Raw genomic sequence first — 14,205 nt, forward strand, 5'->3', positions numbered from 1 at the left:
TCACGGCAGGTAAACAAACCAGCCCGGCCCGGGGCTTTCCCTGCACAAGCGGCGGAACAAGATTGGGAACCACTGGTCTAGACATACCCAGAGGTCATGTTCCTGTTCATTCCATATTTCATTTACAGCTTGCCTATCCCAGGACAGTCATATCTATTTTTGGTTGGATTTTCTACTTTAATGGGAGTCTCAGAGCCAAATCCCTGTACCTGGCCTTAAGAGTCTCTAAATCTTTAAGCCTGACATTTCTGTATTATGTTTTTGCAGCATAAATTATGCAGTACACCTGAGGCATTGATGAGTACTAAATTCAGTACCATACCACCAATTGCTTTTTACAACTCTCAGCCTAGAAACTGCTTAAAATTATGTTACAACTGATCCAGAAACAAACAAAAAACTAGGCCTGAAGCCCATTCCTGATATGCGCTATGTTTGAATTGATTGATTTTGCACCCTCATTTTTAGAGTTAGTTTCCATTCATAGCTAAAATAAGTTCTCGATTCAAATATGAAAGAAGGAAAAAGTAGGTGCCCATGCCATCACTATTGCTCTCAGTTTACTGCTTTCATTTAAAATAAAATTAACCCCTCCTCATGCAAAGCATGAGAAATTGAGCTTTGTGTCGGAGACTAAGAGGTCACTGAGACAGGATGGAATTTCCTTCCACCTGCCTTAGAGTGACCACCATACGTCCCATTTTGTCCTGGACAGTCCCTTTTTTAAGCCCTGTCCCAGCCGTCCTGACTTTTTTGGTAAAAGTGGGCATTTGTCAAAAAAGTGGGGTTCAGAGGAACGTGCGGGGGGATGGGGGGGAGCAACAATGCCAGCCCCACACGAAAGGGGATGGGGGGGAGGCAGGGCTCGGGCAGGGGGCAGGCAGCTCTCGGGTGAGCAGTGACACTAGCCCAATGTGGGGAGGGGAGACAGGGCTCAGGCAAGCAGCTTGGGCCAGCCCCGCTCAGGGAGGGGAGGGGGCTCAGGCCAGCCGTCCCTGCAGCTTCCTGTTTTCCCTTTAGGAAATATGATCACCCTAACCCACTTATAACCTGTGAGCAGAGCTGCAACATGGCCACTGTTTCACTATATGTACAGGAGTAGCACCTGCTGTCATTCATGCCCCCTGTACAGGCGTTTTGATATGTTTCGACTGTATAAGTGGACAGCCCATAGTCCTACTCCTGGCCTATATCTAATGGATTTCCTGCATGGGTGCCCTGCCTGCATCCTCCCTCCAAGTTTTCAGCAGAATGAGGAGTGTTAAGTAGGATTCCAGCATTAGGCTCCAATCCTACAATCTATTCCATACATGCAGACCACTGAACACACACTAAGCCGTATTGATTTCAATATGGTGAAGGGATGTCTAGTTGGCAGCCGGTATCAAGTGGAGTGCCCCAAGGGTCGGTGCTGGGGCCGGTTTTGTTCAATATCTTCATAAATGATCTGGAGGATGGTGTGGATTGCACTCTCAGCAAATTTGCGGATGATACTAAACTGGGAGGAGTCGTAGATATGCTGGAGGGCAGGGATAGGATACAGAGGGACCTAGACAAATTGGAGGATTGGGCCAAAAGAAATCTGATGAGGTTCAATAAGGATAAGTGCAGGGTCCTGCACTTAGGATGGAAGAATCCAATGCACCGCTACAGACTAGGGACCGAATGGCTAGGCAGCAGTTCTGCGGAAAAGGACCTAGGGGTGACAGTGGATGAGAAGCTGGATATGAGTCAGCAGTGTGCCCTTGTTGCCAAGAAGGCCAATGGCATTTTGGGATGTATAAGTAGGGGCATAGTGAGCAGATCGAGGGATGTGATCGTTCCCCTCTATTCGACATTGGTGAGGCCTCATCTGGAGTACTGTGTCCAGTTTTGGGCCCCACACTACCAGAAGGATGTGGATAAATTGGAGAGAGTCCAGCGAAGGGCAACAAAAATGATGAGGGGTCTAGAACACATGACTTATGAGGAGAGGCTGAGGGAGCTGGGATTGTTTAGCCTGCAGAAGAGAAGAATGAGGGGGGATTTGATAGCTGCTTTCAACTACCTGAAAGGGGGTTCCAAAGAGGATGGCTCTAGACTGTTCTCAATGGTAGCAGATGACAGAACAAGGAGTAATGGTCTCAAGTTGCAGTGGGGGAGGTTTAGATTGGATATTAGGAAAAAGTTTTTCATTAAGAGGATGGTGAAACACTGGAATGCGTTACCTAGGGAGGTGGTAGAATCTCCTTCCTTAGAGGTTTTTAAGGTCAGGCTTGACAAAGCCCTGGCTGGGATGATTTAACTGGGAATTGGTCCTGCTTCAAGCAGGGGGTTGGACTAGATGACCTTCTGGGGTCCCTTCCAACCCTGATATTCTATGATTCTATGATATGCCCACATGGAACAATTTTCAGGATCTGGGTCTTAAGAATATAAATGTAGTTTTATGGTTTTCACTAAAGAATTGTCCAAAGCAGCCAAGTAAAACACCTTAAAGTGTTTAGGTGCTGCTCATTTTTCGATAAGTGGCTACAAATATTGTAGTTACATTAAAAACACAAATGTAAAAACACATTTAAACACTGGCCACTGAAGCTGTTATGCTGATGAAACTTAATTGCCAGTTGTCCATGAAATGTTCCAAGCTCTAGGAAGTCTTTGTTGTTATGACGCAGATGGTATTGCTCATACACTCTTCAAACCAGGAAAGGAAAATGTTACAAAATCTGACTCTGTCCTTGTTTGTAATGCACCACATAAAAAAAGAAAAGAAAAGTAAAGAAAAAACATTTCCAACAGCACATTGCTCCAAAGAAAGCATCAAATATCAGCTGAAATTCCCTTTCAAACATACACTCCAGAAGATGCAGCCTTTATGTTTAATATCATAGTCTTTGACACATCAGTTTCTAATATTTGCCAATGAAAATCTCTGATAATTATGATTTTTTTAAGGTTGGTACATTAAATGTTAAGTAGAGGTTGGACATTTCTCCTGTGCTAATAATGCCCTTTCTTAAAAGAATATGAACAGTGCTTTTAATTATATCTCTTACAAATACCTTAAGAAATTAGTTTTTGACTCCTATATATTATAAAGGATTATCTGATCTTTAATTTTTATTCAGGGTCTCTTTTGATATTAAAAAGTGAAAACCATCGCTGAATGACTGACCTTCAGACAAACATATCCAGAGGTTCTCCTTGACATCAAAAACCCAGTGATAAAAGGCTTTTATAGTACACTGACCTAGCATGTATAATCCTATACATTTGACTTTCACAGAGTTAAAAGAGTTCTTTTTTGCCTTGAAGAGTAGAAGCTCTTTTCTTTCAGTGCTGAAAGTCACAAATTGTCCATGATAGGTTTCTGTGAAAACATCCATGGCCTCTTACAACATAGCACCTTCAAGGGGACCTTCTACATCAAAACCACAAGTCTACTACGACTCAACTTGACCCCTTTTAGCTCTGAGAAAATAAAAGCTGATGAGGACCATTCAGTTAGGCTTACATGAAGTCTGTCAGCATATCCTTCTAAGAATAGCTGCTTAGTAAATAGAAATGAAGATTATCGTTACTGGAGGGGTGGATTATACATTCTTTTTTGTACATTTTTTTCTCATTGTCCTTTTTGTGTCAATCTTGATTCTTAAGAAATCTTTTTTAAATGCAGGTTTGCTTGTACAGTCAGTCAGTCAAGGAACTGGTATTACCACATGGATATTTGATCTGGTATCTTCCAAAATACCATGCCAGTCCATAGCACAATGCCATCTATGTGATGAAAGAGATTGAGAAAAAGATAGCTGCTAAATCCTTAACTTCTTACTCAGGACAGATTGGAACGCACACTAAGTGATTAGAGGAGATTGAACATGACACAAAGGTGAATATAACCACGTTTTCAGGACACGATGCCTCTACTGGGGTTTCTGTGGGGCTGCTGGCTGAGCAGGAGACACGTCTCCCAACACAATGTATTCAGGCCCTCCCAGCTTAGTGTGTGCCATGGTAAGTGCATTACAGGTCTAAAGAAGCAAAGCTGTTCCACTGTGACTTCCACTGGCCAAGGCCCCTCCCTCCTGATAGCATCACTCACATGAGGCTATTGTCTGAGACTTCTGGTGCTTGGAAGCCATCACTGACTAAAGATGCTTCATCTGACAGTAACTTCTTCTATTTTCACTTACTCTGCTCAATCACATCTGAACCTACCAATCTTGAGGCCAATATGAACTCTGAGGTAGATTTTAGAAGGATGTATTGAGGAAACAAAACACAATGGAAACTAATTTGGAACTTTAATTGTGAAGTGGCTACTGATGATCCGTAGGAAAAAATATACATTTATGTTTATTGATATAAAAACATAACAATAGAAAATAAACTGCTTAGTATATTAAAAATTTTACTTTTATGATTATGTTCAGCTATAGCATTTGGTGCAATATTTAAGCTCTTCCTCTGTTTGTTAATAAAATAAAGTTTTGTTTAAATTATGGTGCTTTAAGCAGATTTCCAGTGAGTTCTGTACTTTATTTATTCATTTCAGCTATATTCGTTCCCACAAGAATTTCAGCAAAAGTAAATTAACAAGACCTGGCATGACAGCTTTTTCTTTAACAGGGATTTTTTTTCCCCAGCAACCTCTTAGTGACATCTGATCCTTAGATGACTGGGAATCAAACATGAAATATGCTGATGCCTCTTCAGTGAGACACTGTAATTGCTATTATAATGAAGGCGGACCAGACTGCATTTAAAGATTTGCAAGGCTGTCTTTTTAGTAGAGACTATGTTTTGAATGGACATATGTGTTTTATAGCAAAAGTAGCTGGAACAAACCATGCAACCACCTTAGATTATAATTTGCTCATTTACACTTTAATGAATAAATTAGTATGCTGCATCAGTTCTGTTCTGCTGTCATGATAAAACTTGCATTTATATAACCTGTAATCAGCTTCAGTATGGCCACCAGGGGAAAAATGATTGTAAGTTGACGACCACAAATATTTGTTCTGTATTGCATAGTCCGGGAATTTACAAATGGCTTGTAGCAACATGCAAAAGACAAGGCACTATTATTTGTGTGGCAATAGCAATAATTGCTGTGACAGCTGGGATGGATAGGAAAAAAGTGAAATGTAGGCTACTTCCTGTACATTTGTGCACTATTGATAAATGCAAGTTACAAAATGATTTCATTTCTCCCATAATTTATTTTGGCTGCTTTACTAATTGCTAGCCCAGAAAGAAAAGGCCAACATTTTGTCACTATGTGTCCACTCAAACTCTGTAACCTTGGAAAGCCTTTAGGTCCCAGTACTCAGTTCCTTCATAAGAAATACAAAAATCACACCAGTCCTCTCTCACTTTCCCTCTTTATAGAAAATGTCTGTTGTTGTTGTTGTTGTTTTTCAGTTGAAAACTACTGAAGCTAGCCTAAAAACTTTTGAGTTAATCCCCAAACTTGAGAAAAACAAGATCTTCTAGAGCTCAATATTTCTAGAGCTCAATAGTTTAAAATAATTAAGAACATTTTCTTCCTTTGCTTTTACTTGTTTCTTTTCTGCAGCCAGAAGAAAGAGGATATAAGGGGGTACAGAACTGTTGATTTCTCTTTAGAAGACAGAATTTGTTATCCTCTTTCACACCTAGGGACTATAGGGCAAAAGTCCCATTCCAACCCAATGGACTGCAAAGAAACATCTCAAAAGCCCAAGAAGATTGCATTGTGATTCAACCAGTTGTGTGGCACTTCCTTATTTCTGTCAAATACTTGGGCCTTGTTTTAGAGTTTGTGACAGTCACTATCTACAAGTAAAATATCGAATGTATCATTTATTTGAATAAGAATGGTCTAGTTATTATGTAATCCTGCCTTGCATCCAGGGGATTGGACTAGATGACCTATTGAGGTCCCGTCCAGTCCTGCACTTCTAGGACTTTATTTTCTTAGTTAAGTTAAGCTATGTGATAAAGGGGCATAACATGTTCTCTGTGATTTACTCAGGGAACCCCTGTATGGAAAAGTGAACATAAGTGTTCGGGGAGAGGAAGGAGTCTGGAAATGGAAAGAAGTTTGGGGAACCCAACCTAGATTCCTGTCTTGGCTCTGGGCTACCAAAATGCACGATGGGTTGGTGTTCTTCTCAGCACTGAGGGACTTCCAGGAGACTTCCCTTGATACCTCTCCATCCATTCTGTTCTTCCTTCTGCTTTTCTTTCTCTACTGCAACTCCTAATTCCCACTCCCCCTTGAGGGCTTCACTGTGACCCCTTCCCCATTCCATGGGGGATATTTTAAAGTGATTAGAAATTAGACAATTAATGCTTCCACTGAAATGTCATCTCTGGTCTTTAGTGGTAACACCACACTGAGATTAATGGTGGGTGGAGGAGCTCACAACTCCCATAATTTAAGTGGTCTGAAAACTCAGGAAGAACTATGCTACATTGGTTCCATGAGGTTCACATTTTGAAAGTTATTTTCACAACCAGGAGATACTGAAACTTTTCTACAAAATCTAATATGTTGTTTGGGCTACATAAATGCATCAAATGAGCTGGTCATTTGACCTCCATAACACAATGGCTTTTTCAGTGCCCCCTAAAAACAGCTTGCTCCAGTCACATCTTCTGAGCTAGTGATGAACAAAAGTTGGACTGGGAAGAGAGAGGAGAATGTCTGGTTCTAGTCAACCTCTTTTTACCCCACCTTCACAGTAGGAGTTTTGTATTCATCAGTCTTCAATTCCTCTCCATCTAATCCAGTATACCTATTTAAGTAAATTATATCCCAATCTCACCATAGTTTCTGAGGGCTATATCCACAAAGAGGACATAGGCTCAGTGTCCCAAGGCTTACCTGCAGAACCCTGTTACTGAGTGGAATCCTTTGCCTTGAGTTAGGTGCCTGGGCTCCCCATGCACTGTATGGGGAGAAAGTTAGTACTTAAGACTGGGATCCACAAAAAACAACAACATGAGTGGGCAGATACTGAAGATAGTCAATAAGAAATGCCAAAGAGAGGGGTGAGGGTTAAGCCCCACTGCTCAAAGGGACTTAGGCACCTATCTCTGGGATCGAGGGAGACAGCTATCTCCATGTGGGATTCACAGTCACGAACCCTCTCCTGAAGGCAGGCAACTGACCCAGGACATCCTTTTCTCACAAAAGTGAGGAGAAGGAAGCGGTGCCCCCCTTTTATGTAATAGCCTAATGGTTAGAGCACTCACCCAAGATGTTGGAGACCCAGATTCAGATCTGGTCCCCAATACCTGATTCAAAAGAGGAACTTGAACCCCAGTCTCCTACCCCTACCTTCCAGGTGAGTGCCCTAACTATGGGGTATTCTGAGATGAGTCTCTCTCAATGTTTCCTGTAGAAGCTGTTCCACTTTGCATAAAATAGTGAAATATTAATTGAAGCATGGGACTTGAACCTAATTCTCTGCCCAGGACTGTGGGAGCTATAGAGACAAACTTATTTGTGCTCTAGCCCAATGAATGTTTAATTTCTGAAAGACATTGCATAAGAGGGTATTAAGGCTAATTGTTAGTTACTTCATTATCAGTTCAGAAATAGTGGCCACAGAATAGATTCCCTTCTGATCCATCATCTGGGGATGACATCTCTTCTCCCCAGTGGAAAGACCCAACACCCAATATTAGCTGCTCAGGAAGGATTTGCCTGTAAATGAATACACAGTAGAAGTGAATATAGCATCAGATGCACTGCAACACAGACAGAAAATGGCAAAGATTTAGAAGCTATTCACATGATGGCAATTTTTTGTCCCCTGCTTAACTTTCTTTATGATAAATGTTGTTTTCACAATTACTTGCAATTTTGTGAATCAGATCATAGCAACTGTTTCCACAGTGGCCCTCTTGAGAGGAGAGGGATATAATAAAGGTTTTCAATTTGTCTGCATTGGCTTAGTAGAGTGGAAATGTCAAGTGCAGCTTTCACATTTATGATGAATATGACTATAGAATGTATTAGTGGAAGTGCATACTTGAAAATAAGATTAGAAACAATGTTATGGTCATTGGACCACGTTTGAGAATGTCATTGTACATTTTGCTAAGATCTGAAGTCTTTCATTTTAGGACATGTCTAAACTTACTGGAGATCGACGCTGCTGTGATCGATGCAGTGGGGGTCAATTTAGCAGGTCTAGTGAAGACCTGCTAAATCAAAGGCAGAGTGCGCTCTGGTACTCCAGTGGAATGAGAAGATTCAGGCAGCGCGGTGTAGACGCCACTGTAAGTTGACCTAAGCTACACTGACTTCAGCTACGTTATTGGATCGACTTACTGTGGTACTGCAGACAAGGACTTAGTTTCTTATTTTTCTTTGTTACATTGATTAACCACTGGCAGGCACATCCCCATTCATTTCCAAATAATGGTGTCCAATGTTGAAAGGACCCTTTACTCTCTATTTTTGGTTCCGTTGTTGAAAAGAATACTTCTTATGGGCCTGACGAAGAGGGATTGTGGTGCCTGGCTGAATTAAACTGGTTTGAGTATCTGCCAGCATACTCTTGAAAGCTAAAGCAGTAAACATTCAGTCAGTCTTGTTCACTCACAGTCTAAGACTAGAAGCTAATTTGCGACAGTCTAAGAAGGCAGTGTCAGAAGTTGTTCCCTCTTTAGTTGTTAGGGCTTCCTTAACAATATCCCAATATGGGTTATCTCAGTAAGTAAGCAAGACTAGTAGTAAAGCGATGGGAGGATATGATTATCTATACCGCTGAAAACTGGAACATATATGTTTTGCCTATTCTAGAAGCATATGAAGTATATTATTTCATTTGGAAAGCATGGGCTTATCCCCACTTCTCTTCTTCTTAAAATGCTCCCTTACTTCCCTATATCACTTAGCATTTCAACTCCAATACAATCTCAATGTTTATACATATTATAAGTATCAACACTTGATACAGTTAACACTGATAGGTCTAAAAGCATCAATGACTATAAACTAAAGATAAAAGTTAAGCATGGGAAGGGAGTAACAGAGCACAGTGGGGACCAGGATGGGGTGGGGAAAGTTGGGGAGGAGCAGAGACAGTATGTGGGAACCATGAAGTTGCGGGAGCCAGGTGGGTCAAGGGGATGGTCTGCGTGGCATTCCACAATATGCAGTACTACTAACTACAGGTGTCCTGGAACAAACTGTGTAGCTTTGATGGGCACGTCTTAATTGTGCTTTCCTTACAGTTCAGCATAACTGTGTGCTATCTGAAAGTGTTTCATATGAAAGTATGCCAACCCTGCGAGAATGTATACAGGAAATATTTAGAAAAGGGTGACAGCTAACTCCAAAATCCATGGTATCCCATGATCTCACCCCTACTGATAGACAATTAGTAGAGAGAGGAGCAGGCTCTGAATTTCGTGGGATGGTGCGTCCTGCACCCTGGGGAGCTCAGGCAGAGACTGAGCCTGACGATTCCCTTACTCGTTCGGATTACCTTAATCTTTCTATTAATTTCAAATCCTTTAGTTTCCTAACTATTACCCTCTACATTTTCTCCAGTTTCTTTATATCCTTTATGTAGAATACTCTGCAAAACTTGATACTATGATATAATTTTAATGCACTTTACATAGACTTAGTTTCCTCTCAATTGTCCTGAGCTTTCATCCTCCATCTTCAGTCACATGACCAACCCCAGCCTTCCCCACATTAGCCTTCAGAGGTTGGAGTCCTGAAACTTTCCTAATGCCAGCTCCTATGAACACTCCCCACGGGGTCTTCTTTTTAATCAGAGTACCGTATTGTACTAAAGACCCCTCTGGTTTATAATCAGTTGTGGAATTACTCACTTTTCTTTTGTGCCTTTTTCTGAATTGCTACTATTTAGCCACTAGTTTCCTATTTTACACCTGTATGTGTGTTCCCTCCCACTTCCCAGTGTGAACAATCTTTCACGCTTATCCTTGGTAAATTGCATTTATTCCTCTCTTCTCATGCCTCCAATTTAAATAGATTTAAAGACTTTTCTATCTGTCCTTTGATGCCCTAAATATTTTCCTCCAATTTTTTGTAGTCTGTATATTGAATCAGTATTTTCTCTTTCTCCAGATTGCTGCTAAATAAATTAAATTAGAGAAGTTTGAAGAATTCTGGTCATTTGGGTCATGCATCATATATGTAAGAGCTGACTGTAAATCTAGGGAAAATGATCTCACCAATGAATTTAAACTCGGAAGGATGAGTCTGCCCCAATCATTTATATATTTTTTATATTCATAATTCTGAAAATATATAGGCAAAACACAGAACCCTGAGGAGCATCAATGGACAGACTTACGCAACTTCCTGTAATAATTTGGCTACTTGCCATCTTCTTATGATATTAAAGAATTTAAAAGCAAATGAGATTTCCTATTTTCATAACTAAGCATTCAGTTATGGAGATATAATATTCCATAGGAATGCTACTAATATATGTTACCTTCTATTTATTCCAGTTTTGCTTGCAATAAATATTACTGAATTAAAATAAAAACATATACGATTTTAAAGTAAAAGATATTTGTCTATTCATTTCAAAGCAGGTTAGCAAATTGAAGTGTGTTTTGATTTATCTTATACACAAGTTAAAAACTGAAGCCTTTAGAAAAGAAAAGAAAAGAAAAGAAAAGAAAAGAAAAGAAAAGATGTTGATGTCTTTTTTTCCTCTGCAGGTGTTTTATACAAAAGGAAGTGGCCATAAATTTAACATCAGTAAGAAATGAACTGCTATAGAACACAAGAACCAAATAACTGAGTTTGCTGACCATGTAGTATGTAAGTGTAAGCATCAGATATGGGTGGAAGAAAATTATTATTTTCACCTATACACAAGTAGTGAAATTCTGGCCCCACTGAAGCCAATTACTCCACCTAAGAACTCCTTAATAACATATGTTACGTATAATACCAATACAAACGATCTAAGGGCCAAATTATGCCCACAGACATGTTAAGCTCAGTTCAACAGATATGTGCATGTGTGTCAGAGAGCAGAATTTGACCCCGTAAGACTGACTTGCTATTATAGCACATGCCTGCTAATCCAGATGGTCTCTCTTCTTATGCCCCTTCCAGCCCCATATTGCTGCTCATACATTCTTTATTGATTTCTGCAATGAAAGGGGGATTCACTTTGGACCAATAAATAAATAGAAAGGAACCCTTGAAGTAGATACACCACAAAAGAAAAGGATCTGGAGTAAAATCTTGCAATGCCTCTATACCTTTGTCATGTAAGCAATACTTCCTCTGTAAAGATAAATTAAAACCATAAATAAGATTTCCCTGAAATAGCCTATGTTGAAAATTGTCGTGTGTGTGTGTGTTGTAATTAACTAACAATTACTAATATATTTCAAAGGTTAGGACAACTTTGTGGAAGGTATTATCTATATCGAAGTTTAAAAAAATATAATCACACAATACTTCTCCATTCCAGTCTTCTTGTAAATTCAGCAGTAGGAAAGGAAATTAAGAGGAGCAATAATCAATTCTTCAGTTATAATACCCCAATGAGATGTTCTACTTTAGCTCATGAGTTTCAGGTGTTTTTTTACCACAAAAATATCCACTCAACATTTAGAAAACATTTAGTGCAGCATTTGTATCATAGAATCATAGAATATCAGGGTTGGAAGGGACCTCAGGTGGTCATCTAGTACAACCCCCTGCTCAAAGCAGGACCGATCCCCAACTAAATCATCCCAGCCAGAGCTTTATCAAGCCTGACCGTAAAAACTTCAAAGGAAGGAGATTCTACCACCTCCCTAGGTAGCGCATTCCAGCACTTCACCACCCTCCTAGTGAAAAGTTTTTCCTAATATCCAACCTAAACCTCCCCCTCTGCAACTTGAGACCATTACTCCTTGTTCTGTCATCTGCTACCACTGAGAACAGTCTAGAGCCATCCTCTTTGGAACCCCCCTTGCAGGTAGTTGAAAGCAGCTATCAAATCCCCCCTCATTCTTCTCTTACGCACACTAAACAATCCCAGTTCCCTCAGCCTCTCCTCAACACGCTTACTCATTTTATCCCACAAAACAGAGAACCTTTCAGTGTAGGATGTATCCAAATTATTATGAATTAGAATTAATTTAATTGTGACTTTATCTGCATATATAGAAAGTTTGTGGTGACAGCTTCAATATTTAATTGCAAGTGTCTCATAATATAAAGCAGTCTTCAGACAAAATAGTATATTCTACTACAATGGAATTTCTCTATCTTGGTGGAAAGATCTCTCAGTAATATATTTTATAAATATTCAGCTATGTGATGGTAGATAGCACTTGAAATATTAAATATTTTCTTTTCTTTCCATTGTACTATGTGGACCTCATTACAATTGACATAGGAGACTGCCAAGTTAACCAGGTTACTTACCATCAAGGTATTTGAATATTTTTTCTTGTTCTTCTGTCTCTCTTATTCTACGTTTCAAACTTTTACATCATTCAAAAAATCAAAACCAATAACATTATACTTGTTTCACACATCTTTAAAACTTTGCATTTATATAGGTTTCAGAGTAACATTTATATAGTAGCTTTTACCCAATATACATACCTTAGAAAAAGTTTCCAAACGGTGTTTTCTAGTCACGACAGATAGATTACGATGGATATCAGGGGCAAGTAATTTCCCCAACCTGAAAACTATCTGATATAAGGCACTTGGTGAAATCCCTTTTAGATTAGATAGGGAGTCTCAACACATAACCCCATAGCTGGGCTTCCTAGACAAACCTGGTACAACCACATTATTTTTATAATGGATAGCACCCTAAATTAGCAAAAACTATGAACTCCAGACTATGGCTTTGATGTCGATTTCCTTGAAAGAGAAAAATCATTGTTCCCATTCCTCAGACTTGAAAATTTGTATCTGTGAAGAAATATGCTTGTGGTATTTCTAATTTGAACAAGTAAATATACAAATAAAATACAGAGCAGATATGGAATGTATTTGATATTTGTCATGTAGTTTCTTATTGTCCATTCTATATTTTATATTCTGTTATTTTTTTCTTTTTAAAGTTATTTCTGGCAACTCTATACAGTGGTTTTATGACAAAAGATAAGATAGAAGTGCAAGAATAACAGGAACGGAATGTGTCTTCAAAATGTGTGATTAGTCTGATTGTATAAATGTGTGGACAGGCTGTCAATAAAAAAGCTCTATTATATCTATATTTAAAAAGATTACCAGCACTGACAAATCAAAAAGGGTAGAAAATACAGTATTTAGCTATAGAACATACAGTATCTATATACATATTTGTTGTTCCTCTTAAGAGCACCACTAGACGCAAGTCCATAACTCAAACAGATGATTGTTTGATATAGAGACATTATTGACAAGTTGTGAATATTTTAAGTTACTCTTGTAATGTAGGTGTCAATCCTAAAAACACTTTCACGTATGCATAACTTTATGCATTTGAGCAGTCTCAGAGAAATCAGTGGGGCCCACATGCGATGATAAGCACTGTTCCTGGCAGTCGATGTTTAGAAGATCAGACTCATAGTTGGTAACCCAATCCATTCTGTAATTTATCAATTTTAATAACATTTTTAAATTGTGTGTTTAAGGGTGAAGTAAGGTCTTTCAAGCTATAAATATGTGTACCCAAACAGATCACCTCCTATGATAAAAACAGTTTCTGTCTTGATAACGGGCTTTCAAAAAAAAAAAATAATCTAGTGACTGAAAACCCAGAGATAACCATGACAGTAGGATCTTACTTAATGATAGCATCTGTTATGACCAAGGAAACAGAATTTAAACAACTAACAATGGCTTAAAAATGCCCTAGTATCAAATCAGGAATGTATTTTGTTATTCCATAATAATTTTATATTATTGTCTCAAAATTACTTAGGTAAATTACAACCAGAAAGCACAAATGGAGCAAAAATACAGGTTTATTCTACACATTATTAGTCTCTTTCTCCCTGCACTCTATGGAATATGATTATAGAGCGTCTTAAGAAGTTCACACACCCTGGCTTTCTACCTCATTAGCCATTTTGCTGTTCTCTGTTATAGCCTCCCTGCACTGAGAGAGAGAATGGTGCTTTTAGGCTGATTAATATAGGACAGGAAAAGGGAATATGGCCTGAAACTGGGGGATCATAGCAAATATGTTTTTAAAGCCGAAAAACCTATCGAGGGGACACTCAACT

At 39.1% G+C, this 14,205-nt stretch overlaps 1 protein-coding gene and 1 pseudogene across 2 annotated transcripts in view; one reads left to right on the plus strand and one right to left on the minus strand.

The window, feature by feature from the left end:
• Positions 1 to 14,205, minus strand: part of NALF1 (NALCN channel auxiliary factor 1) — a 779,391-nt gene that overhangs the window by 172,632 nt on the left and 592,554 nt on the right. The gene's annotated exons all lie outside the window — the stretch shown is intronic.
• The window catches only part of LOC142070982 (pescadillo homolog pseudogene), a 43,683-nt pseudogene continuing 36,710 nt past the window's right edge, over positions 7,233 to 14,205 (plus strand).

The sequence above is a fragment of the Caretta caretta genome, chromosome 1, assembly GCF_965140235.1.
Source record: "Caretta caretta isolate rCarCar2 chromosome 1, rCarCar1.hap1, whole genome shotgun sequence".
Taxonomy (NCBI): domain Eukaryota; kingdom Metazoa; phylum Chordata; order Testudines; family Cheloniidae; genus Caretta; species Caretta caretta.